The following is a 27,475-nucleotide window of genomic DNA, read 5'->3' on the forward strand; positions in this document are numbered from 1 at the left end:
GTGATCAGTGAAGAACGATTGCGAGAAAGAGGACTGCATGTGATGAACTCGTAAGTCTATTCAAGAGACTTCTTTGAATGTTAAATAAAGCGGGAAAATTTTGCGGTTGACATGCTAACATTCTCGTAGATTTCGTTTAATACAATGAAGCGCCAAAGAAATGCGTATTCAAATTCAGAAATATGTAAATAGGCAGGGTAAAGCGCTGCGGCCGGTAACGCCTAAATAAGACAACAAGTCTGACGCAATTGTTACATCGGTTACTGATGAAACAGTGTCAGGTTATCAAGATTTGAGTTGTTATAGTCGGCCCACGAGAGATGGGACACACAATCCCCGAGGCAGTGATGAACTGGGGATTTTCCTGTACAACCATTTCACGAGTATACCGTGAACATCAGGAATCCCGTAAAACATTAGATCTCCGACACCGCTGCAGCCGGAAAAAGATCCTGCAAGAACGGAACCAACGACAACCGATAAGACTCGCTCAACGTGACACAAGTGCAAGCCTTCAGATTTCAACGCTGGGCAGAGTGTCAGTGTGCGAACAATTCAACGAAACATGATCGATATGGGCTTTCGGAGCCGAAGGCCCACTCGTGTATCCTTGATGACTGCACGACACAAAGCTTTACGCCTCGCCTGAACCCGCTAATACTTACATTGGACTGTTGATGATTGGAATCATGTTACCTGGTCGGACGAGTCTCGTTTCAAATTGTATCGAGTGGATGGTCGTGTACGTGTATGAAGACAACCTCATGAATCCATGGACCCTGCATGTCAGCAGGAGACTTTTCAAGCGGGTTGAGGCTCTGTAAGGGAGTGGGGCGTGTGACGTTGGGGTAATATGGGACCCCAGATACTCTAAATACGATGCCGACAGGTGTGACGTACGTAAGCATCATGTCTGATCATCTGCATCCATTGCATGGGGGCTTAATTAAATATGATGCAAATATTTTTTTAGTTTTTAGTAGCTGTCTGTCCGATTACGCTGTTTCGTAAACGGTTGGCCCTGACTAGAATTATTACGCAATCTGACTGCAACAAACAATGAAAGAAAATTTTCGTAAACACAGTTAATTAATTAAGTCCCCAGCAACTATAAAACCTACAAAACCAATAAGCACAAGAGTAACTGTTCTGTATGTGGGAGTGTGACTCAACGTACACATCTGGCACGGTTCTTCTCCAACAAGACAAGAATTTTTAAATACCAATTATACTAACGTGATAAAAGAAAATTGGAAAAACTATAATTACGCAAGAAAACCAGAATTCACTCTAATACAAGAACACAAGCCAGATGCTTTGTTGACTGAACCTGTAATGACGCATTATTTCAGACACACAAATAATAAAAGAACATTGTGGTTTTTACCTTCATATATATTGACGAAATGCACTCTGATCATTACAATATCTGCTATCTCTCCCATCAAATAACTGGATAAAACATGGAACAAACACTCCTTACAACAACATCTCGACAAGCCTTGCCCACTAGCACATCTCAACACGAACTGTCTTCTACGAGCTCTGCCCACGCACTGCCTGCTAAGAGTTCTTAACAGGCACTCACTACCACGAGCTCTCTCCTAGCACTGTCTGCTACGGGTTCTTAACAGGCACTGTGGAGGCGGCTTAATAATACTCTTTGGCGCAATCTCTGGCGCAGTGGCTCAGTGTAGCCACCTTTCACCATTCATGTCCATTGTGTATCCGACGGACGCGGGCATTTCCATCTCGACTATGTGACACCCCACCCGTCCGGAACTGCTACCTAGTGGCTCGAGGAAAAATTCTTCTGAGTTTATACACTTTCGTTGGCCACCTATCTCCCCAGATATGAACAGTATTGAGCACATCTGGTATGCCTTGCAACGTGCTGTTCAGAAGAGATTTCCACCCCCTCACACTATTACGGATTTATGGACAGCCCTGCAGGATTCATGGTGTCAATTCCCTCCAGCACTACTTCAGACATCAGGCGACTTCATGCCACGACGTGTTGCGGCACTTCTGCGTGCTGGCGGGGGACATACACGATATTAGGCAGATGTACCAGCTTCTTTGGCTCTTCACTGTAGAACAGGCCACCCACACTGTGGAAGAATACGAAGTCGTCTCTGCACTTTCCTTTTGCCGCCAACCAAGTCTGATATTCTTCAACTTTGTATCTTCACCCGACCATCAATGAAGTAAGAAAGTACTGTGATTTGGCCAAGGAAGCAACTTCGAGGATCACATTATTAAAGAATACGTGGAAATACATATGACCCATCATAATGTATATCAGTTGTATAATGCACACAAAACTTTCACTTAAACGATTTGTTGTGAGCGAAGGTGACAGAGTACGCCAATGGCAAGCCTGAGGATAGCTGAGTTCCACAGTTATACCAGTGACGGCGCTGCACGACAAGTACTGTGCTAAGCGTGTCTCGACGATCTTAATGCATAATCGAGATGTACAAAGGAATATACACAAAGAGCCAAAGAAAGTGGTACACGTGCCTAATATCGTGTAGGAACCCTACGAGCAGGCGGAAGTCACGTAACAAGACGTGGCATGGAATTGACGAATGTATGAAGCAGTACTGGAGGGAATGGCACAATGAATCCTGTAGGTCTGTCCATAAACCCGTAGGAGTACGGAGGAGGGGAGGGGGGGGGGGTGAGGAGGCGGTGGACATCTAAACAGCACGTAGCAAGGCATCCACGATATACTCAATAGTGTTAATGTCTGGGGAATTTGGTGGTCAGCGGAAGTGTTTAACTCGAAGGAGTGTTCCTGTACCCACTCTGTAGCAATTCTCGACGTGTGGTGTGCAGCATTGTCTTGCTGGAATTGCCCAAGTATGTCGGAATGCACAGTGGACATTAATGGATGCAGGTGATCAGACATGGTGCTTACGAACGCGTCACTTGTCAGAGTCGTATCTAGACGTATCGGGCGTCTCATATCACTGTCACTGCATACGTCCCACATCATTATAGACCCTCCACCACCTTGACTAATCCCCTGCTCACTCGTCCGACCAAGCAAGATTCTTCCAGTCATCAACAGTCCAATGGCTGTGCTGATGGGCCAAGTCGAGGAGTAAAGTTTTGTGTCGTGCAGTCATGAAGTGTACACGAGTGGGCCGTCGCCTCCGAAAGCCCACATCGATGATGTTTCGTTAATCTGTTCACACGCTGACACTTGCTGATGGTGCAGCACTGAAATTTGCAGCAATTTGCGGAAGGGTTGCACCACTGTGACGTTCGTCGCGTTCTTGCAAGATCTTATTGTGGTCGCAGCGATGTCAGAGACTTCATGTTTTGCCGGATTCCGGATATTCACGGTACACTTGTGAAATGATCGTAAAGGAAAATCTCCACTCCCTCACTACCTCGGGGATGCTGTGTTCCCATCGCTCGTGCGCCGACTGTAACACCACGTTCTAACTCACTTAAATCTTGGTAACTTGCCATGTCAGCAGCTGTAACCGATCTAATAACTGTGCCAGACACTTGTTGTGTTATACAGGCGTTCCGATCGCACTGCTGTATTTGGCCTGTTTACATACTTTTGTATTTGAACATGCATGCCTATACTAGTTTCTTTGGCGCTGCAGTGTAGTACAATCGTTAAGAAATGATAGGGTCAAAATCAGTGAGATTTGAATTGGCAGTTGTTCGCAGGTAATGCAGAACAGTCTGTGACCCTGTATACAATGATTCGTATGTTAGAATTACGGCTGTATGTGTTCAGTTCACAGCAGTGCAGAGGCTGTGCCTATATAATGTGGATTCAGCAACAACGAATTTGGAGCGAGAATTTGTTGTTTGTCTACTAGTCCTGTCTCAGTTTTCCCAATTATTCTCATCATGCATATGTCCTGACTAAAGTGATATTCGCCATAGACTAGATGAGTTTAGTGTGGGTGGAGGTTTGTGGAGGGATTCAATAGATGGGTGTAGAAGATTCACATTACTGAAGGTAGTCTGGAGAAACTTTTTGTCAACTTGACGTACAGATAGTTATAACTGTCCTCCTGCAACCATCCTGGTGGCAGGATATATTGCAGGCAGAGAAATGCAGCATCTGGACTCACAAGCTAAGTTTCTAGCTCGGTATCTTACAGACCAGATCTAGTGGAGATGAACTGCAGCCCATCGTCGTCCTTCCGCAACTCTTACAGATCTTCTTCACACTGCTCCTTCTCACGAAGACGAGCTACTGACGTAAGAGGCTATGAACCACCTCAGACAATATGCAGTATTATTCAGAACTACCTTTGCTGGTTCAGAGGCATACAGAAAATACACACACATCAGTGGGTATAGCATCTCTCCAAGTTGTTAACACATGTGGCAAGTGTTCTATGCGGGCAATTTTCGTGACGCGGCGAACGTTAATACGTGCGTGCAATTCATTGAAGTTGGTGACACGAACAGTTGGTTAGGTGCGACAACAGCCAGTTCCGAAAATTTTGTTTTATTGGGTTGCCTGTCTGCAGGCGCGAACTAATTCGACGAGACAGTACTGAGTGGATGATTTATCGACATGTTCTGTTGAGTCATTCCCCTACTGCAACTGTACCACGGCACGTATGACGAATCTACAGATACTCTGCCCACTGGTACATGTCTTTCTGCATATGTGTCATAATTCCTGAACAGTTGTTTTCTAAAATTCCAGAGGTACTCACGATAAAGCGTGTGTCATAACCCTTATGGACGTCTATAAGTAACCACATCATTTTTTAGCTTCAGTTAACTCCTCTATTATTGTGAAGGGATTTTTTATCGAGTTTTATTTTTGTATACACTCTATGACCAGAAAAATAATGCACTACGAAGCAATTATACGAATGAGATGGATATCGGTAGGTGTGACGTACATGTAAACACAAATAAATGATTACAGTTTTAGAAAACTTGGACAGTTTATTCAAGAGAGAGAGCTTTACAAATCGAGCAAGTCAGCAGCGGTCTGGTCCACCTATGGCCCATAGACTACTTGAACAGAGATATTGGATGTCTTCAGAAGGGATATCGAGCCAAAATATGTCCCATTGGCGCGTTGGATACTAAAACTACCTCGCTGATTCGAGAGACTTGCTCATAAGGCTCCAAGCGTTCTCAGCTGGGGAGAGATCCGGCGACCTAGCTGGCCAAGGTAGGGTTTGGCAAGCCGAAGACAAGCACCAGAAACTCTAGCCGTGTGCGGGCGATCATTATCTTGTCAGAATGTAAGCAGAAGATGACTTAATGGAAACAAATGGGACGTAAAACATCGACGACTTACAAATGTGCTGTAGGACTAAAAATGGTTCAAATGCCTCTGAGCGCTATGGGACTTAACATCTATGGTCATCAGTCCCCTAGATCGTAGAACTACTTAAACCTAACTAACATGAGGACATCACACACATCCACGCCCGAGGCTGGATTCGAACCTGCGACCGTTGCGGTCACGCGGGTCCAGACTGAAGCGCCTAGAACCGCACGGCCACAACCGGCCGGCAGCTGTAGGATTGCCGCTGATGACAACTGAACGGGTCATGGTGCGAAAAGGAATTGTGCCCAAGACCATCACTCTCGGTTGTCGGGACGTATGGAGGGTGACACGTTGGTACCCCACCGCTGTCCACGGCGTCTCCAGACACCTATTCGATTCAGTTCGAAGGGGGACTCATGACTGAAGACAGTTATACTCCATTCAATGACATCCATGCCAAAGACGTGTCTGGAGATGCCCCCGACAACGGTGGGATCCAATCTGTTTGTCGCCCGCCATACGGCCAGACAACCAGAAGCGATGGTCTGAGGGGCCATTTCTATTCATGCCTGGACCCCTTTGGTTGTCATCCGCGGCACTCTTACAGCCCAGCTGTCTGTCGACGATATTTTACGCCTTGTTTGTTGCCCTTCATTTCTAGCCCCAGTGTTGTGATGACGTAAAAAAATTACCTCTAGTAATAAGAGGTACCCGTCTTTCATATGATTTGGAAGTTCCACAAAATTTCTGTTGCGTTTGTTTCGTGATAAACCTACGAAATATATACAAGAGATCCTCATTGCCGGATGACGGCAGGCTCACGTCCGAAACTAATTATAGGAAACTAAAACGTTCATTAAAATGGCGGAGCTTCTTGCAGGTTTTTTTTTAATTCAGTGACTTTGTGGTAGCAATAAAGCCGATTTCTATTTAGAATTTGACCTAAAAATTTTGCTAAAGATAATTAGCGCCGGCCGGAGTGGCCGTGCGATTCTAGGCGCTACAGTCTGGAACCGAGCGACCGCTACGGTCGCTGGTTCGAATCCTGCCTCGGGCGTGGATGTGTGTGATGTCCTTAGGTTAGTTAGGTTTAATTAGTTCTAAGTTCTAGGCGACTGATGACCTCAGAAGTTAAGTCGCATAGTTCTCAGAGCCATAATTAGCGTGATAGAAAATGCGATCACTACGAAATTGAGAATATTAACAAAAAATGTTTCGTCAAAATGGAGAATCATAAACATTGTATTCAAAATTGAAGTTAGATTCTGTTAGATTGGCGGTCATGACTAGCTCCACCAGAAAGAAAAATCTAGCAGATAGAAGACCTCTTGAAAGCCAAAGACTACACTACTTCGTCAATGCCAGACAAGAGGCGAAAATCTTACTTGCCAACATATGACTAGAAAAGGGATTTCGTAGCTTGTGAATTTTGCTAATAATTACAGTAATCATAATAAAAAGTGCCTAAAGAGAGCTACTGTGGCTCTACGTTACTGAGGCAACCATAAAATTTTGAAGTTAACGATGAAGTGTAATACGTATATGGGGTTTGGTACTTTTAATTTAGTTGCGGTTTGGCTTATACTACGATAACGTAGCTAAGTTCGTGATATCGCTGAAGGCCTTAACCAGTAGGGACATTGAACGTGGAAAGTAAGAGTCTTGTCCAAGTTCCGGTACGCACATGTTTCCACTTTGACGAGGAGTCCCACAGGCGTGAACTCCACTATAGTGAGGAACATTTTTTTCTGCAAACAAATCCAATGCCTTGGCCGAGGCTATTCTTGCAATACCCCTTGTAATGCGCCAAACAGTTTTCGGCCCGAACAAAGCGCGTCACTTGTTTGTACGCCTAAACTAACTATAGATTTTTTATGTGCTCGAAGAATGAAGAGATAATGTTGTTTATATCGTTTTCTTCAGTTTTTGAGTTAAAATATTGTAGCCATGTGACGCTTGATGGTTGGGAAAAGCTGTGTCCTGTCACGTCAGCGTGTTTGCAACGCCCAGCCGACTGCTGAATTGCGCGTGTGGCAAAGATAACAACCACGATGCAGCTAGCCAATACAAACGTTTCCCAGCGACTGCAAAAAAAAAACACTTATTGTTAACGAGAGAATTAGCGTGATATGTTTGTTCGCAGAGAATGGTTCTTGGCTTGTCCTTCGAGAATTTCAGTAGTAGTATTCGAGTATATCCGAGTATCGTTCTAGTAGTGAGCCTCGAGAGAGATTCTCAAGTGTGTGATGAGATCGGCTCACACGTGCGATACATGAACTAGTCTGCAACGGGGCTAGAACTAAAAGGTGTTCAAAGCAGTTATAAGTCATTTGGAAAGGTATTTTGAGGCGATTATCGGCTTGTGTAGGAAATGATTATTTCGCCGATTTTGGTAGAGTGTAGTCTTACCGGGTATGCAATAAGCTACGGGTTATTGGACTGTGAGATTAGTTTCTCCTTGACGTGATTAATGGTGCGTTGTGCTGTTTAATTGCCACGCGATGGTAGGCGAACTGTATTTCAATATTTTTGTGAGATTCTCGATTGGAATGGTGTATGTGACGAGACGTGTTCATGCGAAGTCGGTTATTTGTTTTGTGATTGAGTATTAAAGCACACATTAACGGATAGTAGCGTTGCAGTGTACTATTGTTGTTGAATAGGTATACGCAAGTACTATGGAGTAGTGACTTAGCGATATTTTGATTATGATTTAATGTGTGACTTCGCGTGAGCGCTTCGATATAGTAAATTCCGGAAATCTCGTTGGAGGCACTGAAGTTGAGGTCTGTATTAAAGAGAACAGTCGCCCTACGCGATAGATATTTATTGAGAAACAAAAATAAGTTTATTGAGAACGTGATAGCTTTTCCATTTGGCCCTAAACGAAAAATCAAGAATCATTTACAAGAGAAGACGCTAATTCTCTCTGAAAGAACTCATGGATTGATCGAGTGCTGTGTTTTGAATTTTAAATATTTGTGGGTCGTGGAAGTCAACGTCTGAGGTGGTTCATCTTAATCTGATTATTTAAGTTCATACAGCTGAAAAGTGGCGGTAACACTCAAGTCTTTTGTTTCATTTTTTATTACATTTCCGCTTAGTGGGGTATTGAATAGATAACCAGCAATCGGAAAATAAAACACTGACTTCCACCTATAGTTGATTTAACTGCAGGAAATGATACTGAAAGAGTCAGTAACTGACTTGTCTTGCATCCCCAAAATATTACGAGGGAAAATAATGAGTGGCTTATTTGAAAGCAGACTAAATCAGGAGTATACCTTTTCGGAATAAAGTAAATACGCAAATTTCAAAGAAATTAAAGAAAAGGCATAGTATTTTTAAATGAACGACTTACAACGAAAAGAAAGATAATTAAGGGAAAATTATTTGCATGTTATGGAAAAGTAATTGATTATAAATGAAAAGTTATCCATTTAATTCTGAAAAATGGTTTATTATGATAAAATTTCAATAGTCTACGATATTGTTGTAGCAAGGCACTAGCTGTAGAGGTTATCGTTGATTGACAAAGAGACATAAATAGTATAAAATTATATCTTTGCTATGTGAAAGTATTCTCCAATGTAGGTTGCTGTTACTGATAAAGTAAATACATCATTCCAACTGCCTGTAGACTTTCGCATGTAGAATATTTCTGGTGACTGATACTAGCTTTCGTTGTAGTTTATCTTTCGAACCTAGTGAACCCTGATAGTCAGATGCGTTGTAATTAATATCCAGATTGCTATCATTGGCCCCATTATACCACGAAAAGTGTTATTGTGTCCGTCCTTTAGCACATAGTGATGTATTAGCGAGCGGTAGTGAAATTTATAAAGTGAGAAGTTGAATATAAAACCTTACGTGACGTCGTTGTGTGTTTCAAGTCTCACACATTACGTCGTTGAGAGAAGTCAATATCTTGTCAGGACAACTAATTGTAGTATTACGACAGTGAGCTATATTGGCCGACGTTGCTTTCTACCTACGTATTGCAATGCTGATATAGCTTATTCATACAGTACACCTCCTGCGATTGAAACATAGCACAATGATGTAGTTAGTGGTATCTAAAGGGTGGCCCAGTACACAGTTCTCCGGGAAGTGACAATTATCTATTGAAGAGATCTTGTGACGTGCTTCGGTAGTATTATTGACACAAAGAAGCGGTGATGAGAGTTGTGAGTCGTGTGTCGATACCTCCCAAAGGAAGAGCCTTCATCGTTAATGGTAATTGTAGAAGCGCTCTCTCTCTCTCTCTCTCTCTCTCTCTCTGCCTGTCCCTCGTTCACCTGAAAGGTCCTTAAGACTGCAATCTCATCCACGTCTCACTAATTGATTGCACGATCTGCTTTCAGGTCTAACAAGTCCTTGAATTCATTTTAAAGCAATATGTAAATGAGCGGTTAGTCATTACGGAGAAAGGGGACAGGTTTTTAAAGTGCTTAACAAATGCATGAGGAGGCTATAGAACGCCATGAAAAGAAGACGCTCCGACGCTGACGCCATTGTCTTCTCTACGCCTTACCTTGTGGAGGAGGTCGTTACTTGTGTGAAGCTATTGTGCTCTTGCCTCGTGGACCGAGCACTTCGCATTTCAAATGAGAGGCAAGTGCGCATTACGAATGTACACGTCGGAGTGGGAAAGTGCAGCGTGTTACGTCGGTTACGCTGTGCACTTTTGGCGGCTGAACTCTGGCGTAACGGCCACTTAACTGCTGTTCCTGTATTGCCTTCCATTACATTAGTCTACACTACACAATCTCCCAACAGAGACGCCTTCCTGAATGACGACCTACACGAAAATCAAGAATCATCGCTAGTAAAAGTTAAATGCTCTCCGCCCTACTTCCGGTGAAAGTACGGAAAAATCCTTGGGAAGTGAGCTCAGTGCACATTACTGGCTCACCATATGTAACAAGGAGCAATACACTTTTAGCGCTGCAACCTGGCGTCTGGGAGTTGTTATTGCAAGCTGACGTCGAATACAGGCGGTTGTCACATTAATGTGACTCGACCACTCACTGCTGTTCGTGTACTGAAGTCCATTACAATTCTTTATGCTACACAATCACCCAGCAGAGACGCCTTCCTGAGTGACGACCTATAGAAGTTGTCACCAGACCGCCACCTGGCTTTCAACGACAACAGAGGTCAGTTCATGTGGAACAATAAAACCATACAAAACTACTACAGGCACTATTACAATGGTACCAGTGCGTCGGAAGGGCGTGAATGGCTTCAGTGTGGAAGTCTGGGTTGCCGACGGATCCAGTGGTTGTTCGACGTGTGCAGCGAGCCCTTCGTACATAAATACATCTGCGGACACAGTTTTAAAATTTATCCCCTGTTTTGATAGTATGAAAGGTTGGTTTAGATCCAGTTTTTGCGAAGAGGGCCTGATGGCGGTGCAAACAATCACCGCAACAAATCGTGCTGGAATAAAGAAATTTAAATACACAGCTGAAGGCGTTACCCTGGACCTTCCGTTCAGTCGTGCACTCGCTTGTCACAGGTAAACCTTCGGTCATTCGGAGATCGTTTTAAAGGGCCGAGTCACATGGAGAGATAATGGGTCTGTAAGGAGGATGTTTCACGACCTACTATCGAAATTTTTGAAGGAGTTCGAGGGTTATCTTTTCCACATGTGGTGTAGAATTGTTATGGACAAGCATTGTCCCATTCAGGAACTTCCTCCTGCGCTTGTTCTGTTTGTTGCAATACTGTTCAGCCAGTTTGTGAGTAGCTGTTCTTTATCGAAAAAGAAGCTGAACATCACACTTCCAGTCTTCGGAGCAGACTGCGCTATAACAGGACGAGGGGAGCTAGGAGGTCACCTTTCCACGCCAATCCGTTTAGAGACTGAGTTTGAAGCGTTTTAGCCACGTTCATCCCATGCCACAATATGAGCAATGATACCCGTTCCTTGCTCCGCGTTGTCAACTGATTGGACGGGCTAAGACACAATCTCGTTGTCTCCTGATGGTATGGAAAACGCTCGTGCACCCGCTTTGCAGATACTTCGCCATAATGAAGTTTCTCGTCAGTTATGTGATGCACTGTTCCTTTCCTTATTCAGTCAAATGGTTCAAATGGCTCTGAGCACTATGGGACTCAACTGCTGAGGTCATTAGTCCCCTAGAACTTAGAACTAGTTAAACCTAAATAACCTAAGGACATCACAAACATCCATGCCCGAGGCAGGATTCGAACCTGCGACCGTAGGGGTCTTGCGGTTCCAGACTGCAGCGCCTTTAACCGCACGGCCACTTTGGCCGGCTTATTCAGTCATTCACAGCAATGTCATGTGTGGTGATCCGAAAATTCTTTCATCTGAGCTTCTCCGTAGCAGGAATACCAGCACTGGTGATGACAACGTGTGCCGCCTATTGACGCAATCGGAGTTCTGTGCATCGCGCGAGGCTCTGCTCTCAGTACTCCCCTTTCAACCTGCGTTACATACATCAAATATGCAGCCCTCCTGCACGACCGCTCTTTGCGCCGCTCGGAATGAATTCATCGGGCAACGAACTGAGTCAAGGACTCTTCATAAATGAGGATACTGCTCCTAAAACTGTAACTCCGATTGTGCAACTGGGAATACGAACACCCCATATCTTAGGAAACACATTTATCCATTAAAATTACTTACAACCCCGCTACAGTGAAGATCTCTTTTTCAATTTTGCGTACCTAATGCTAAGAGTTGTCATTTTACACCAGCTCAGCCATCACTCTTGACTAACCAAAGAACAGAGACGACGAAGCGCTCACCATCGCACCACTGTCTGCGCTGATGTAATCGTTGTCTCAGGGAACGATTTTTGTCTGTGGACAAGTCATAGCTGCAAGTATACACAATCATTATGAGGATAGACACTAACTACTGGCCATTAATATTGCTACACCACGAAGATGACGTGCTACAGACACGTAATTTAACCGACAGGAAGAAGATGCTGTGATATGCAAATGATTAGCTTTCCAGAGCATTCACCCAAGGTTGGCACCGGTGGCGACACCTACAACGTGCTGACAGGAGTAAAGCTTCCAACCGATTTCCCATACACAAACAGCAGTTGACCGGCGTTGCCTGGTGAAACGTTGTTCTGATGCCTCGTGTAAGGAGGAGAAATGCGTACCACCACGATTCCGGCTTTGATAAAGGTCGGATTGTAGCCTATGGCGATTGTGGTTTATCGTATCGCGACATTGCTGCTCGCGTTGGTGGAGATACAATGATTGTAAGCAGAATATGGAATCGTTGGGTTCAGGAGGGTCTTACGGAACGCCGTGCTGGTTCCCAACGGCCTCGTATCACTAGCAGTCGAGAAGTCAGGCATCTTATCCGAATGGCTGTAACGGATCGTACAGCCTCGTCTCGATCCCTAACAGATAGGGACGTTTGCAAGACAACAACCATCTGCACGAACAGTTCGACGACGTTTGCAGCAGCATGGACTATCAGCTCGGAGACCATGGCTGTGGTTACCCTCGACGCTGCATCACAGACAGGAGCGCCTGCCATGGTGTACTCAACGACGAATCTGGGAGCACGAATGGCAAAACGTCATTTTTTCGGATGAATCCAGGTTCTGTTTACAGCATCATGATGATCGCATCCGTGTTTGGCGACATCGCGGTGAACGCACATTGGAAGCGTGTATTCGCCATCGCCATACTGGCATATATCGCGGCGTGATGGTATGGGGTGACATTGGTTACACGTCTCGGTCACCTCTTGTTCGCATTGACGGCACTCTGAACAGTGGACGTTAATTACATTTCAGATGTGTTACGACCCGTGGCTCTACCCTTCATTCGGTCGCTGCGAAACCCTGCATTTCAGCAGGATAATGCACGACCGCATGTTGCAGGTCATGTACGGACCTTTCTGGATACAGAAAATGTTCGACTGCTGGCCTGGCCAGCACATTCCACAGATCTCTCAGCAATTGAAAACGTCTGGTCAATGGTGGCCGAGCAACTGGCTCGTCACAATACGCCGGTCACTACTCTTGATGAACTGTGGTATCGAGTTGAAGCTGCATGGACAGCTGTACCTGTACACGCTATCCAAGCTCTGTTTGACTCAATGCCCAGCCGTATCACGGCCGTTATTACGGCCAGAGGTGGTTGTTCTGGGTACTGATTTCTCAGGATCTATGCACCCAAATTGCGTGAAAATGTAATAACATGTCAGTTCTAGTATAACATATTTGTCCAATGAATACCCATTTATCATCTGCATTTCATCTTGGTGTAGCAATTTTATTGTCCAGTAGTGTAGCCCAGTATTTGACAACATCGAGGGTGCAAATGAACTCGACCATACCAGTGCAATATGAAGCCGTGCGTTCGCTCACTGCACGTGCGCGGATGCCTGATGCCGACTCTCGTATTACATATTGTGTAATTTACGACCCGGGTGGTTTTAAGAGGTCCCCACATGTTAAACGCAAAATCCCGTGGTAGAAAGACGCCTGGCGTTAGCTGCTGTTTCGCGATCCGCTTTGCACATTCACAACAGCCCTCCCACGCGGCTGTGAGTCTCGACACGATTGTGGTCTCATTTCCAGTATTTACGGTTGGCGTCACACAGTGCTCTTAACGCTTTTTGTCGCATCTCGGAAGGAGAGCAGGGCAGCTCACGGGAAGCTGCTTAACGGAAGCAAAGGCTTTACCGCAGTGTTGCCAATTATTCATACGTCTCAAGTTGTCCTGCGTGCTAGGCTACTAAGTATTTTAATGCTGTGTGGCATACAGCTGAAACCTGCACATATAGCGGCGCGTACAGTGAGGCCTATGCAGGATGTCGTTAAAAATTTTTTTGTAACTAGAGCTGGAGATGATTCATTCTAAAAAGAAGTTTTGTCCTGAAAGACTTACGCCGCTAAGCATGCAGAAATGTAATGAAATCTCTCGTAAGGTTTTTCATGAATCTGTAGACATAACACAATAAGGAGGAGATTTCAGGGACATATTCTTCAGTTGGTTCCGGTTAGAGTCCAGAAATTTTGTGTCGAACTGAAAACGCTACCTATTTTCGTTTGCTTATGATGAAAGCTTTTGTATATATTTATGAATATCTAATGATTACACACTAGATGACGAGGGGGTAAAAATTGTAGGAACAAGAATATTGTACTTGACGGCTGTAGACACCTCCTATGGACTGCTGAACAATAATCACATGACACAAAGCACATCACTCAAGCCAGAGGAGATATTTATCGAATGAACATTAATACCAAAACACGAAAGTAATGCCGTTAGGAAGAAATAAAAAGTAAAGATAATGCTGAATGGAGAAGTATTAGAACATGCGCAAAATCTTAAATAGCTCGGAATCGGGATAGAAAACCTACTGGAAGAGCTGCACAGAAATTAAAACCAGAATAGCAATGCCGAGAGAAGCATTTTATAAGGAGTGGAGAATCTTACGCAGCAGTATGTACAAACAATTGAGGAAAGCAAAATGTTTTGCATGTAGTGTCCTTAAGGATGGGGCTGAAACGTGGACACTGAGGAAGAAAGACAGACCAAAGCTGGAGGCTTGTTAATAGTGGACATGGCAAAGAATGCAAATTGTAAGATGGATTGATAGAGTGAAAAAGAAAGAGGTACTGAAAAGAGGAGAGCAAAGGCAGTTACTGGATGTAAAAAAAGGAAACGAAACTGGACTGGACGTATACCAATATAGAACGAGGTCTTATAAAAACAGTCTTAGAAGAGTATGTCGAAGGAAAGAGGAGACCGAAGGAGGAAGAGATTGCAGATTCTGGATGATGTGGTGGACGGTTGCTCATACAACAACGTTAAGAAGGAAGAAAAGGATCGCAGTGAGTGGAGACACATACAAGCTTGTAATATACACTGAAGCGCCAAGGGAACTGGCACAGGCATGCGTATTAAAATACTGAGATACGTAAACAGGCGGAACACGGCGCTGAGGTCAGCAACGCCTATACACGGTGAAACGAAATTCACGCACTCGGGCTTAGCAGGGCGACTCCTCACATGCGAGCGATAAGAAAATGTCTCACAAAATTTCGTCCGGCGAGTACACCTGGCAGGAAAAGGACGGTAACGAGTGGCAAGCTGGCAACACTGTAACCATACATATGGTATGTACCTCTGTCAGCAGCCGTTAGTCGTGCTGTACAGTTGGGGCAATGCATAGCTTTGGGTTATCATGCAGGAGGTAGAGGGTTCGATCCTCGGTTGCAACGCATTTCTTTTATTGGCTGATATCATTCTGACATTTCATACTGTAATATACATCATTTCTTAGGTCACATGTATCCTAAATTTACAACATTTTGTAACGCTGAACGTGATATGTGATAAGACAAATAAGAAATAGGACAAATAACTACAAAAACAATATCAATTTCAAGATTCTGAAGATACCACAGTACAATAACATAACACCTACTTGTAATTTATGCAACATGTAATATGAGGGTTCAGATGTCGCACATTAGCAACCAGTGTCAATAATACGTCCATATTAATGACGGCATGACTTCGAAACGTCCCCTTCGGAAAATTATGTATTACTGTGCTGGTAAACCTCTTACGTTATATTTCTTTTTTCAAACAGCTGAGCAAAACTGAACGTACTCAGACATTACTCTCTTTACTTAATCTCATCATCACTACACTGACACTCAATATTTTTAGCGCAACACAATCTGACTTTCAATAATCCCCACAAAGGATGGCCCTGACTTACAAGAACCTATACCTTTCATGAATCACTTACCTCACTAAAATCTTCGTTACTCGAACTACTGCAATAAAGCGAGCGCCAATACTGCCAGCTAAATAAAAGATTCTAACTACTGAAAGCACTAACTACTGATAGGCATAGTTAGCAAATGAAAGATTTTCATAGAGAACAATGTATTTACCTTAATAGTGTTCAAAAGTCATCATATATATATCTCTACCAAGTCATCACATCCATCTTTACAAAAAAATGGTTCAAATGGCTCTGAGCACTATGGGACATAAAATCTGAGGTCAGCAGTCACCTAGAACTTAAAACTACTTAAACCTAACTAAGGACATCACACACATCCATGCCCGAGGCAGGATTCGAACCTGCGACGGTACCGGTCGCGCCGTTCCAGACTGAAGGGCCCAGAACCGCTCGGCCGCTCCGGCCGGCCCATCCTTACAAATTTCTTTTTTCTGGCGGACGCACGTCCAGATAGTCCATTCTCAAAACTCTGACATCTCTCTCTCTCTCTCTCTCTCTCTCTCTCTCTCTCTCTCTCTCTCTCTCCACATCTACCACTGCTGGCCGCTCACCTCCAACTGCGCAACGCTACGCGCTGTTCCCATCCAACTGTCCAACACTACATTAGTGAATATTCCAACAATGCCAACCATCCAGACTGCACACTGCAGTCAGTGATTTCATACAGAGCGTTACGTGGCGTTACCAACATAAAATCCTAAACAGCAGACTTATAACTTTCACGACGGAATACATTGTCCTCAGAACAACAGTGTTTCAAAGTGACCTCCCTGCGCGTCCAAACATTACGCAACCCGCCAGATCATACAGCTTTGGACCCTTCGCAGCAAAGCTAATTCCACAGTAACAAGAGCAGTATGAACACGCGCTACGAATTCTTCCACATCCGTCGGCGGAGTAGAGTACATGATCCCCTTTACGTTTACCCACAGGAAGAAATCCAAGGAATTTAGGTCAGGTGAACGTGGCGACCATAAAACTGGACCTCCACGTCCGAGCTATTTCTCTGGAAACGTTTTTTTCCAAATACTGTCGGACATTAATTACAGAACGTGGAGGTGCACAATCAGGTTGGAACCACATCCTCTCCCGAACATGTAGTGGAACATCTTCCAGCGCATCAGGCAGATAGTTTGAGAGGAATGCATGATACACTCGTGCAGTCAACTGGTCAAGTAACATGTAGGGGCTCAAACACCTGTCGCTCATTATTCTGGCCAAGATTTTGGTACCAAAGCGAACTCGATATCCACGGTCGCGGATGATGTGCGGGTTAACGCCACACCAATGGTGGGCATTGCACATATTGCAGACACTCGCAAGAGGGCTCACGAAGACTTTGTTGGCTTCAAGTTGTTGCTGGAACTATTCACAGAATTGCATCAACTGATGACGATCTGTATGATGCAGGTGTTGCGAGAAAGCATAATGATAGGGGTGCAACCCATGTTCGTGCAGCACGTTAACGACAGTGCATTGCGACACACCCAGCTTCCTTGCTATGCTACTTGTAATTCGCTGAGGTTCTTGATGTTTGACCTCCAGAATAGCTTCCTCAGTAGCTGGAGTAAGGCGAGTCTGTGGACGACCTCAGTCACGTGATGGTGGAAGGAGAGAACCTGACCCCCGAAGGGGCAGCTCCAGACGAAGAAACACATTTTTATCTGGATGGCATCGACAAGAATATCTAGCAGCATATTCACGAGCGGCAAAACCAGCCCTGTTGTCGGATGCACCAAGAACCAGAAGCATATCCACATATTCATTGCTTGTGTATGACATACGTCTGCCACACTGGTTTAGAGCTTTACAGTGAGAAAATTCGATAGGTGTATGCATAAACATTGGAGTCTGTCATAGGCGTGGTACTATTCTCGCAACTAGTCCCTGTCTGTTGGACAACACATATAGCACAAACACCCCATCAGTCCTGTGCGCTGTTCCAGCGAACGTGCATTACCCCTCTGACAGATATCGTTCTGCATGACTTATCCTGACATCGCTAGTTGTGAAACGTTCGGTTTCGAATTAGACTGTTTTCCTAACGGTAACAGACGTGATATTTCCACAATCCCATCGATAGAATAATAATAATGCTTGAGATATGTACTAAACAAAATGCGGTTACCAGACTCAGTGCTGAAAGCCAAAGTTAGTGGGACCATCGTGATAACACATACAAATAGTAACCGAGTTTGGACATTATTCGCAAAGTACGTTGCTAGTCCTACTGGTAACATAAGGCCCTAACGAAATGTAATGGGCCTGAGCGAGGCAAGAATACTAGTTGATACTAATCTGTGGGACCACTGGAGGAGTGTACAAAGAAAACAGGTTTTCCATCTAGTAGATGAAGTGGTACGATTAAATTCACGACCACGACGTCGAAAGGGCTTCTTTCAAAGCTGACTAATCTTCCATTTCTATGATTGTAGTATGTAAGTGCAAATGTTTTCTAGAGGACCCGATGCAATCACTGTTGACATTCAAGCTGTTAGATATCGTACCACCTGGACTATATTTAGCAAATAAAAAGTATATGTCTCAACCCAGCTTCGAACCATTGACTTCCTGCATACTAACCCAAAACTCTACCCACTGTACCAGCTGTACTATGTATCAAAATCTTGTTGACGCAGGTACTACCTTACGTGTGGTTACAGTGTTGCCAGATTGCCTCTGTTAAACGTCCTTTTCTGCCGGATGTACTCGCCAGACGAAATTTTGTGATAGACATAATTTTTTTATCTCTGAGATTGAGGAGTCGCGCAGCGAAGTCCGAGAGCCTGAATTTCGCTTCACCCTGTACAAAACAAGTGTCTGGGGCAATTGTTAGATCGGCTACTAATGCTACAGTAGCAGGTTATCTAGATTTGAGTTTGAACGCGGTATTATAGTCGGTGCTCGACAGATGGGACACATCTCCGAGGCAGCGATGAAATGGGGATTTTCCCGCACGACCATTTATCGAGTGTACCGTTTTAACGGTAACACTAGTCGTCTTACAAAACGACAATCGATGCTAACGTTACACCTCCGCGAAGAATTTCTGAGAAAGTTGACAGTGAGATAACCTAAAGGAAACAGAATAATCAAACTGGTATTCGTTTCCGAAACACTCCAGCAGAGTACAACCAATAGTAAACGGTGGGTCAGGAACAGACGTTGTCCCAGCACAAAAGCAAGTTGTAACACTGTATATTAAAACCGATCGCCAGCCTAATTGGCCATTCTTGTGTCAAGCAAAATGATACAGCAGAGGGCAGTGCTAATGCTAACATAACCCTCCTTGACACACACACACACACACACACACACACACACACACACACACACACACACTAAACTCTTTCCTTACATCTATTCACGCTACAACACAGCAACCTACAACCTTGCAGATAAATGTGTTACTAACTAATAAGTCAGACAAAAAAATGGCCAATGACATTGTAAACAGTAATATATGCCTCTCAACAACACGTACTTTAAATGAACTAGGTGCAACAGTTTATGAAACCAAATACCGACACACACGAAACTAGTAGCAATACTGAACAGGGAAAAGCCGGAAAGGATTCTGAATTTAAATCACGGGGGTCTGCTAATGATCATACGCTTTAACTACACCGATTACTACAGGGTCTCTGTGCCTATACATTAACCAACTTGCATTAGAATAGATAACACAGTAATTAGGACTTTCTTAAACTTGGTTGGAAGCAACCAAACAGAACGCAAATCTAGCTACACTGGCGTTTACTTACTTCATTCACTAACTAGCCTAGTACATAAGGGCTCATAAACTTTCATGGTTCGAACAACAATGCTTATTAACTAAACTACACCAGTGTGGTAAGTTTTCTTATCATTAGTTAGTAATTAATTAAAGCACAAGAAACTATAGCTCTTTAAATAATAATTGTGCTCTTATAAGCAATCTTTTAATCTACTCAAAATATATTTGGGTGTGCAAATGCCAACACTACATATTTAAAATTGCATTGGAAGTAGAGTATTTCTCAATCTATAAAACTGAACTTTAAACACTATCACTTCACACATTAGAAAGCAATCATAACTATTTTTACAGCTGCCAAGCAAATCTTTCCATAATAAATGAGGACACTCGGAATTAAATTCACTGGGATGAGATTCCTGTCCAGGTTTGTAAAATTGAAATAATCATGACCGTAATATACAGTTCGTAGTAACATCTTGATTGTTATTAGAATCAACCAAATTTCACAAATACGTGATGCATTTATAGAATGTCAAATATAAACAATTTAGTGGAAGGCTGGTGGTACTAGTGGCGTAATTAGCAGTGGCCATTAACCTGGCGGCAGTACTATTGGCCTCACTCACTCACATACCTTCTTGCCGTCGAAATAATATTTTTATAGGGCCAAAAACCATCCCATGGTAATGGTATCACAAAATGCATCATCCGAGGCCCATAAATACTGCCCTTCAGCTCTTCTGGCTGCAAAATTCCAAAAGTATGAACCACAATGATCCGCTAATACAAGCGAGATGTTAAACACAGCACTGCTCAGCCCAGATTCCTTGCTCGTCACAAAGGAGAGGTTGACACCTGCGCACCAACCACACCTTTACCACTCTGCCAGGCTACTTCTAAAGTTCCGGGGCTGCCCCACATCTTTCACATTCAACCCTAAGTTCCCTAACTATGGACCAAGTCATTTACAGTGTATTTTATAATACTCCTTCCAGTAATTATCAAAATCCACAAGCACAATTTCAACAACATCGTTCAGAAACATGTATACATAGTCAGAGACTTTCCATGCTAAATATAACACTCTACACGAGCAACACTTCAAATTGACATACAGATATAAAATAGGTCGAAAATAAGTGTTACACCGTGAATATCAGGTATCTGGTAAAACATCAAATGGCCGACATCGCTGAGGCCAGAAAAAGATCCTGCAAGAACGGGACCAATGACGATTGAAGGGAATCGTTCAACGTGACAGAAGTTCTACGCTTCCGCAAATTGCTGCAGTCTCCAATGCTGGGCCATCGACAAGTGTCAGCGTGCGAACCATTCAACGAACATCATAGATATGGGCTTTCGGAGCCGAATAGCTACACATGTACCCTTGATGACTGCACGACTCAAAGCTTTACATCTTGTCTGGGCCCGTCAACACCATTAGACTGTTGATGACTGGAAGTATGTTGCTGGTCAGACGAGTCTCGTTTCAAAATTTATCGAGCGGATGGACGTGTACGGGTATGGAGACAACCTCATGAATCCATGGACCCTGCATGTCAGCATGAGACGTTCAGGCTGGTAAAGGCTCTGTAATGATTTGGGGGCGTGAGCAGTTGGAGTAATACTGGACCCCTGATACGTCTAGATACGACTCTGACAGGTGACACGTACGTAAGCATACTGTCTGATCACCTGCATCCATTAATGTCCTTGACCTACCTCGAGATGACTGGGTCTTATGTGTTGTTCTCATCATTTTTACATCATTCATGAATGTGGAGAGACTGGCCAGAGTGAAGGTAGAGAATTTGTACGGGCGCTGATAACCGCGCAGTTGAGCACCCCACAAACCAATCATCATCATCATTCATGTCCATTGTGCCTTCCGTCGGACTTGAGCAATTCCAACAGGACAATGCGACACCCCACACGTCCATAATTGTTAAAAAGTGGCTCCAGGAACACTCTTCTGAGTTTAAAGACTTCCGGTGGCCACCAAACTCTTCATACATGAACATTATTTAGCATATCCGGGATGCCTTGCAACGTGATGTTCAGAAGAGATCTCCACTCCTTCGTACTCTTACGGATTTATGGACAGCCCTGTAGGATTCATGGTGTCAGTTCCCTCCAGCACGACTTCAGACACTAGTCGAGTTCATGCCACGTCGTGCTGCGGCACATCTGCGAACTCGCTTGGGCCTACACAATATTAGGCAAGTCTATCTGAAAACTGTTTGAGTGATAACACGAACAATCACTAGCAGAGTGTGACACCGTCCCAGCACGTAGTTTCAGTCTTGAGAATGATTCCAAAATGAAATTCTAACTTTTCAATGATGTGTGCGCTGATATGAAACTTCCTGGCAGATTGAAAGTATGCGCCGGACCAAGACTCTAATTCGGGGCCTTTGCCTTTCGCAAAAGGCAAAGTCCCATGATCGAATCTGTATCTGGCACACAGTTTTAATCTGCCAGTGAGTTTCATATCAGCGCACACATCATTGAAAAGTTAGAATTTCATTTTGGAATCATCGTCCCCGCTTTCGCTACGCCATGTTTCCGCAGTATCGTTTCCTCCATGAGTGCTTATCTTGCAAGTTTCGCAGGAGAGCGTCTGTCAAGTTTGGAATGTAGAAGTTGAAATGTTGGCTTTATTGTCAGTATTGTATTGACAGTAATGCCGTGAGAACGGGTCGTGAGTCGTACTTGTGTAGCACAGTCGGTAAAGCACTTTCCTGTGAAAGGCGAAGGTTCCGAGTTCGAACCTCTGTGCGCGACACTGTTTTAATCTGCCAGGAAGTTTCTTGAGAATGTTTCTTAATAAGTTGACGTGTCAATGAAATGATTTCATTATGCGAATTCAGTTTTTAATTCTGAATCCCGAATCACAGAGTTCAGTTTTATTAAGCTATTATAAGCTGTGCAGCTACCTTAAAGAAGTTTCGCCAAACTTAAGTGTTTTTGAATAGTTTCTCCAACTGAGATTTTTCCAAAATTTTGTTTCCTTCTCGTATAAAACAAATACTTCATTTACATGCTGTTTGTGATATTTGCCTAGCGCACACATTGTATGTATACAGGGTGAGTCACCTAACGTTACCGCTGGATATATTTCGTAAACCACATCAAATACTGACGAACCGATTCCACAGACCGAACGTGAGGAGAGGGGCTAGTGTAATTGTTTAATACAAACCATACAAAAACTCCACGGAAGTATGTTTTTTAACACAAACCTACGTTTTTTTAAATGGAACCACATTAGTTTTGTTAGCACATCTGAATATATAAACAAAGACGTCATCAGTGCTGTTTGTTGCATTGTAAAATGTTAATTACATCCGGAGATATTGTAACCTAAAGTTGACGCTTGAAACCTCCGACGTTCAGTTGCGTGTTGCAACAAACATGGGCCACGGTCGGCGAGCAGCGTCTGCAGGGACATATTTACGATGACGACCGTGTTTACGAGTGTGGCTGTAGTGCACTGTTGTGGTTTGGTCTAGCTGTCGTAGTGTCAGCATGTAGCGCTTGCTGCTATTGTTATTCTGCATTCGTCTCCGCACGCAGACCAGACCAGACGTCTGTGATAGTGTAGTGTTGTAGGAACTGTGACCATGGTGTATTCGAACTCTGAAAAGGCGGAGATGATATCTATGGCGAGTGTCGACGAAATGCAGCTGAAGCCAGCAGGGTGTATGCAGAACGGTACCCGGACAGAGAGCATCCAAAGTGCCGCACATTGCAAAACATCTACCGCTAACTGTATGCAACTGCTATTGTCGTAGCACGCAAACGGGTCCGTAACAGGCCCGTCACAGGAGAAGCGGGTACAGTTGGTGTGTTAGCTGCTGTTGCCATGAACCGACACATGAGTACACGGGACATTGCGAGAGCCGGTGTACTGAGTCAGGGTAGTGTCATGCGCATACTGCCTCGTCACCGCTTTCACCCGTTTCAAGTGTCGCTACATCAGCAATTACATGGTGATGACTTTAATCATCGAGTGCAATTCTGTCGATGGGCGTTAACAGAGAATGCGTTGCAGTTCTACCTGTTTACCGATGAAGCGGGTTTCACAAACCACTGGGCAGTGAATCTACGGAACATGCATTACTGGTCCATGGACAATCCTCGATGGCTCACAGGTAGAGCGACAGCGACCGTGGACTGCAAATGTATGGTGCGGAACCATTGGCGACCACCTCATTGATCGTCACTTCATCGCGTTTCTACAGAATGATCTGCCAGCGTTGCTCGAAAATGTCCCGCTGGAAACACGTCGACGTATGTAGTATCAGCATGATGGTGCACCTGCACATTCCGCAATTAACACTAGGCTGACCCTTGACAGGATGTTCGACGGGCGTTTCATAGGACGTGGAGGACGCATAAATTGGCCAGCCCTTTCTCCTGACCTTACACCTCTGGACTTCCTTCTGTGGGGTACGTTAAAGGAGAATGTGTACCGTGATGTTCCTACAACCCCAGAGGATATGAAACAACGTATTGTGGCAGTCTGCGGCGACATTACACTAGATGTACTGCGGCGTGTACGACATTCATTACGCCAGAGATTGCAATTGTGTGCAGCAAATGATGGCCACCACATTGAACATCTATTGGCCTGACATGTCGGGACACACTCTATTCCACTCCGTAATTGAAAACGGAAACCACGTGTGTACGTGTACCTCACCCCTCATGGTAATGTACATGTGCGTCAGTGAAAAAGACCAATAAAAAGGTGTTAGCATGTGGACGTAATGTGCTGTTCCAGTCTCTTCTGTACCTAAGGTCCATCACCGTTCCCTTTGGATCCCTACGTAATTCGGTGCTCTCCAATACACACGATCGAACAGCGGAGCAGTGGTACTCAAGCGTCAACTTTAGGTTGTAATATCTCCGGATGTAAGTAACATTTTACAATGCAACAAACGGCACTGATAACGTATTTGTTTATATGTTCAGATGTGCTAACAAAACTAACGGTGTTCCATTCAAAAAAACGTAGGTTTGTGTTAAAAAACATACTTCCGTGCATTTTTGTATGATTTGTATTAACCAATTACACTAGCCCCTCTCCTCACGGTCGGGTTGTAGAATCGATTCGTCAGTATTTGATGTGGTTTACGAAATAAATCCAGTGGTAATATTAGGTGACTCACCCTGTATATACAGGGTGTTAGTGACGGCCAAACTTTAAGGAAACATTCCTCACACACAAATGAAGAAAAGATGTTATGTGGACATGCGACCGGAAACGCTTAATTTCCATGTTAGAGCTCATTTTAGATTCGTCAGTATGTCCTGTACTTCGTCGATTCACCGCCAGTTGGCCCAATTGAAGGAAGGTAATGTTGACTTCGGTGCTCGTGTTGACATACGACTCATTGCTCTACAGTACTAGCATCAAGCACATCAGTACGTAGCATCAACAGGTTAGTGTTCATCACGAACGTGGTTTTGCAGTCAGTGCAATGTTTACAAATGCGGAGCTGGCAGATGCCCATTTGATGTATGGATTAGCACGGGGCAATAGCCGTGGCGCGGTACGTTTGTATCGAGACATATTTCCAGAATGAAGGTGTCCCGACAGGAAGACGTTCGAAGCAATTGATCAGCGTCTTAGGGAGGACGGAACATTCCAGCCTATGACTCGCGACTGGGGAAGACCTAGAACGACCCCCCCAGGGGGTCCACAACTCTTTTGTGGATACGTGCGTAGCGAGCACGGGACCCTGAGCTAATGTGGCCCTCCTTTCTTTCCAGGCTGCATACCTTCCTTTTCCGCATCCTTCCGTCTCCCCCATCTTCGCCCCTCCTCCCCTCACCTCTGGCTCTTTCCTTCCCTTTCTCCCCCTTTGGGAGTATGGTTTGTGCCTACGCCCGGAGACGGACGCTCGTAAATGTACCGCGTTCTTCGCCTTCTCTGCTTGTATGTCTTCATCCTTCCTTTGTCCTTCTCTTTTCCTTATCTCTTCTCTTTACCCTTTTCTCCGCTGCAGCGTTTGAGACCTCTCCTCTTTCCTTTCCCTTTCTTTGTTTTTCCCTTTCTCTTTCTTCCTCCCTGTGTGTGTCTGAAGGCCGACCCACGCATTTTTGTGCGTAGTCGGTGACGGGGTAACGCGTAATTCCCCGCCCCGGGTAGACAGGTAGGACACGTACGTATTCCCTGGTAACGGCCAGGCCCAGGGAGGGGTGATTACCCGAGCTGATACCTTCCGAAAGTGCCGATTGGTCCCTCCGTCCGTTTGTCGGGAGGTGTGACCTGAGGTGTGAACAATCACCTAAGGCGGGAGTACCCTCAGAGAGGGCCCCCACAAGGGAGGAGCGCGCCATCGGAGACGCCGGTAATCATGGGGGATTCTTCCACAATGGTTTCCTCACCTTCCACTATGTCTGCTCACAAGCGTAAGTTGACTGAGTCTCAGCCACAGACAGTTCTTCCATCATTGCCACAGTTCCTTGTTGTTTCTCGGTCTGACGAAGGTCACGACTTCTCCACGGTCAACCCTTTCATTATTCAGAAAGGTTTCGACGCAATTGCAGGTCCTGTAAAGTCTTGTTCCAGATTACGGAATGGCACCCTGTTGTTAGAAACAGTCAGGGCCCTCCAGGCACAAAAATTGCTGCGTACTTCTCTGCTCCACACCTTCCCTGTCCGGGTTGAAGCACACCGCACTTTAAATTCCTCGCGTGGAGTCGTTTATACATGCTCCGTCGATGGATTGTCTGACGAAGAAATTCAGCACTACCAGTCTGACCAGGGCGTAACGGCTGTTCATAGAGTTATGAAAAGGGTTGACACGAACATCATTCCAACCCGCACTGTCTTCTTGACATTTGACAAAGTTCAGCTCCCATCCAAAATCAAAGCCGGCTATGAGATAATTTCCGTTCGCCCTTATGTCCCAAACCCTACGTGTTGCTATCGGTGTCAGCGGTTCAATCACACCAGCCAGTCCTGTTCCAATCCAGCTAAATGTGTTACGTGTGGCAAGGATGCTCATGAGGGTGCTTGTCCACCTCCCTCCCCTCGCATCAACTGTATGGGTGACCACGCTGCTTCCTCTCGAGATTGCCCCGTTTTTAAGGACGAAAAGCTCATCCAGGAAATCAGAGTGAAGGAAAAGGTGTCGACCCTTGCTGCTCGAAAATTATTCGCCAGTCGACAGCCCACTGTGCCTCAGAAAGGAAAATACAGCACTGTCCTTGCTTCTCCTCGGCCAACAAAGGAGGCGGCCACGCAGACTTGCGACCTCACCTTTAGTGCCACGGTCGTCAGATCGGCCAGCGCAAAGATCGCCCGTTCAACCTCACCACTTTCGCCTGCCCACTCTATGGCTCACCCTTCATCGGGTTCTGCTAAATCTCGAGCCCAAAAGTCGGACACCAATACTTCGAATAAAAGAGCATACTCGGGAAGAGTTTTTACGTACCGCAACCTCCCATCCATCGGTTCCTCCTTCATCTAAACATCATACTTCCAAGAAGGCTACAAAGAAACCCAGTTCCTCTCCTTCTCCGCCAAGCCGTGTCCCATCTACAGCACCACCTGGCGGAAATCGTCCTCGGCCATCTTCTGTGTCGCCGAGGCACACTGCTGGCGGCCGATCAACTGGCCGATCGCTGGTGGCAGGAGCTGCTCCAGAACAACCTATGGATCAGGATCTTCTGC

The sequence above is a fragment of the Schistocerca serialis genome, chromosome 7 (assembly GCF_023864345.2).
Source record: "Schistocerca serialis cubense isolate TAMUIC-IGC-003099 chromosome 7, iqSchSeri2.2, whole genome shotgun sequence".
NCBI lineage: Eukaryota > Metazoa > Arthropoda > Insecta > Orthoptera > Acrididae > Schistocerca > Schistocerca serialis.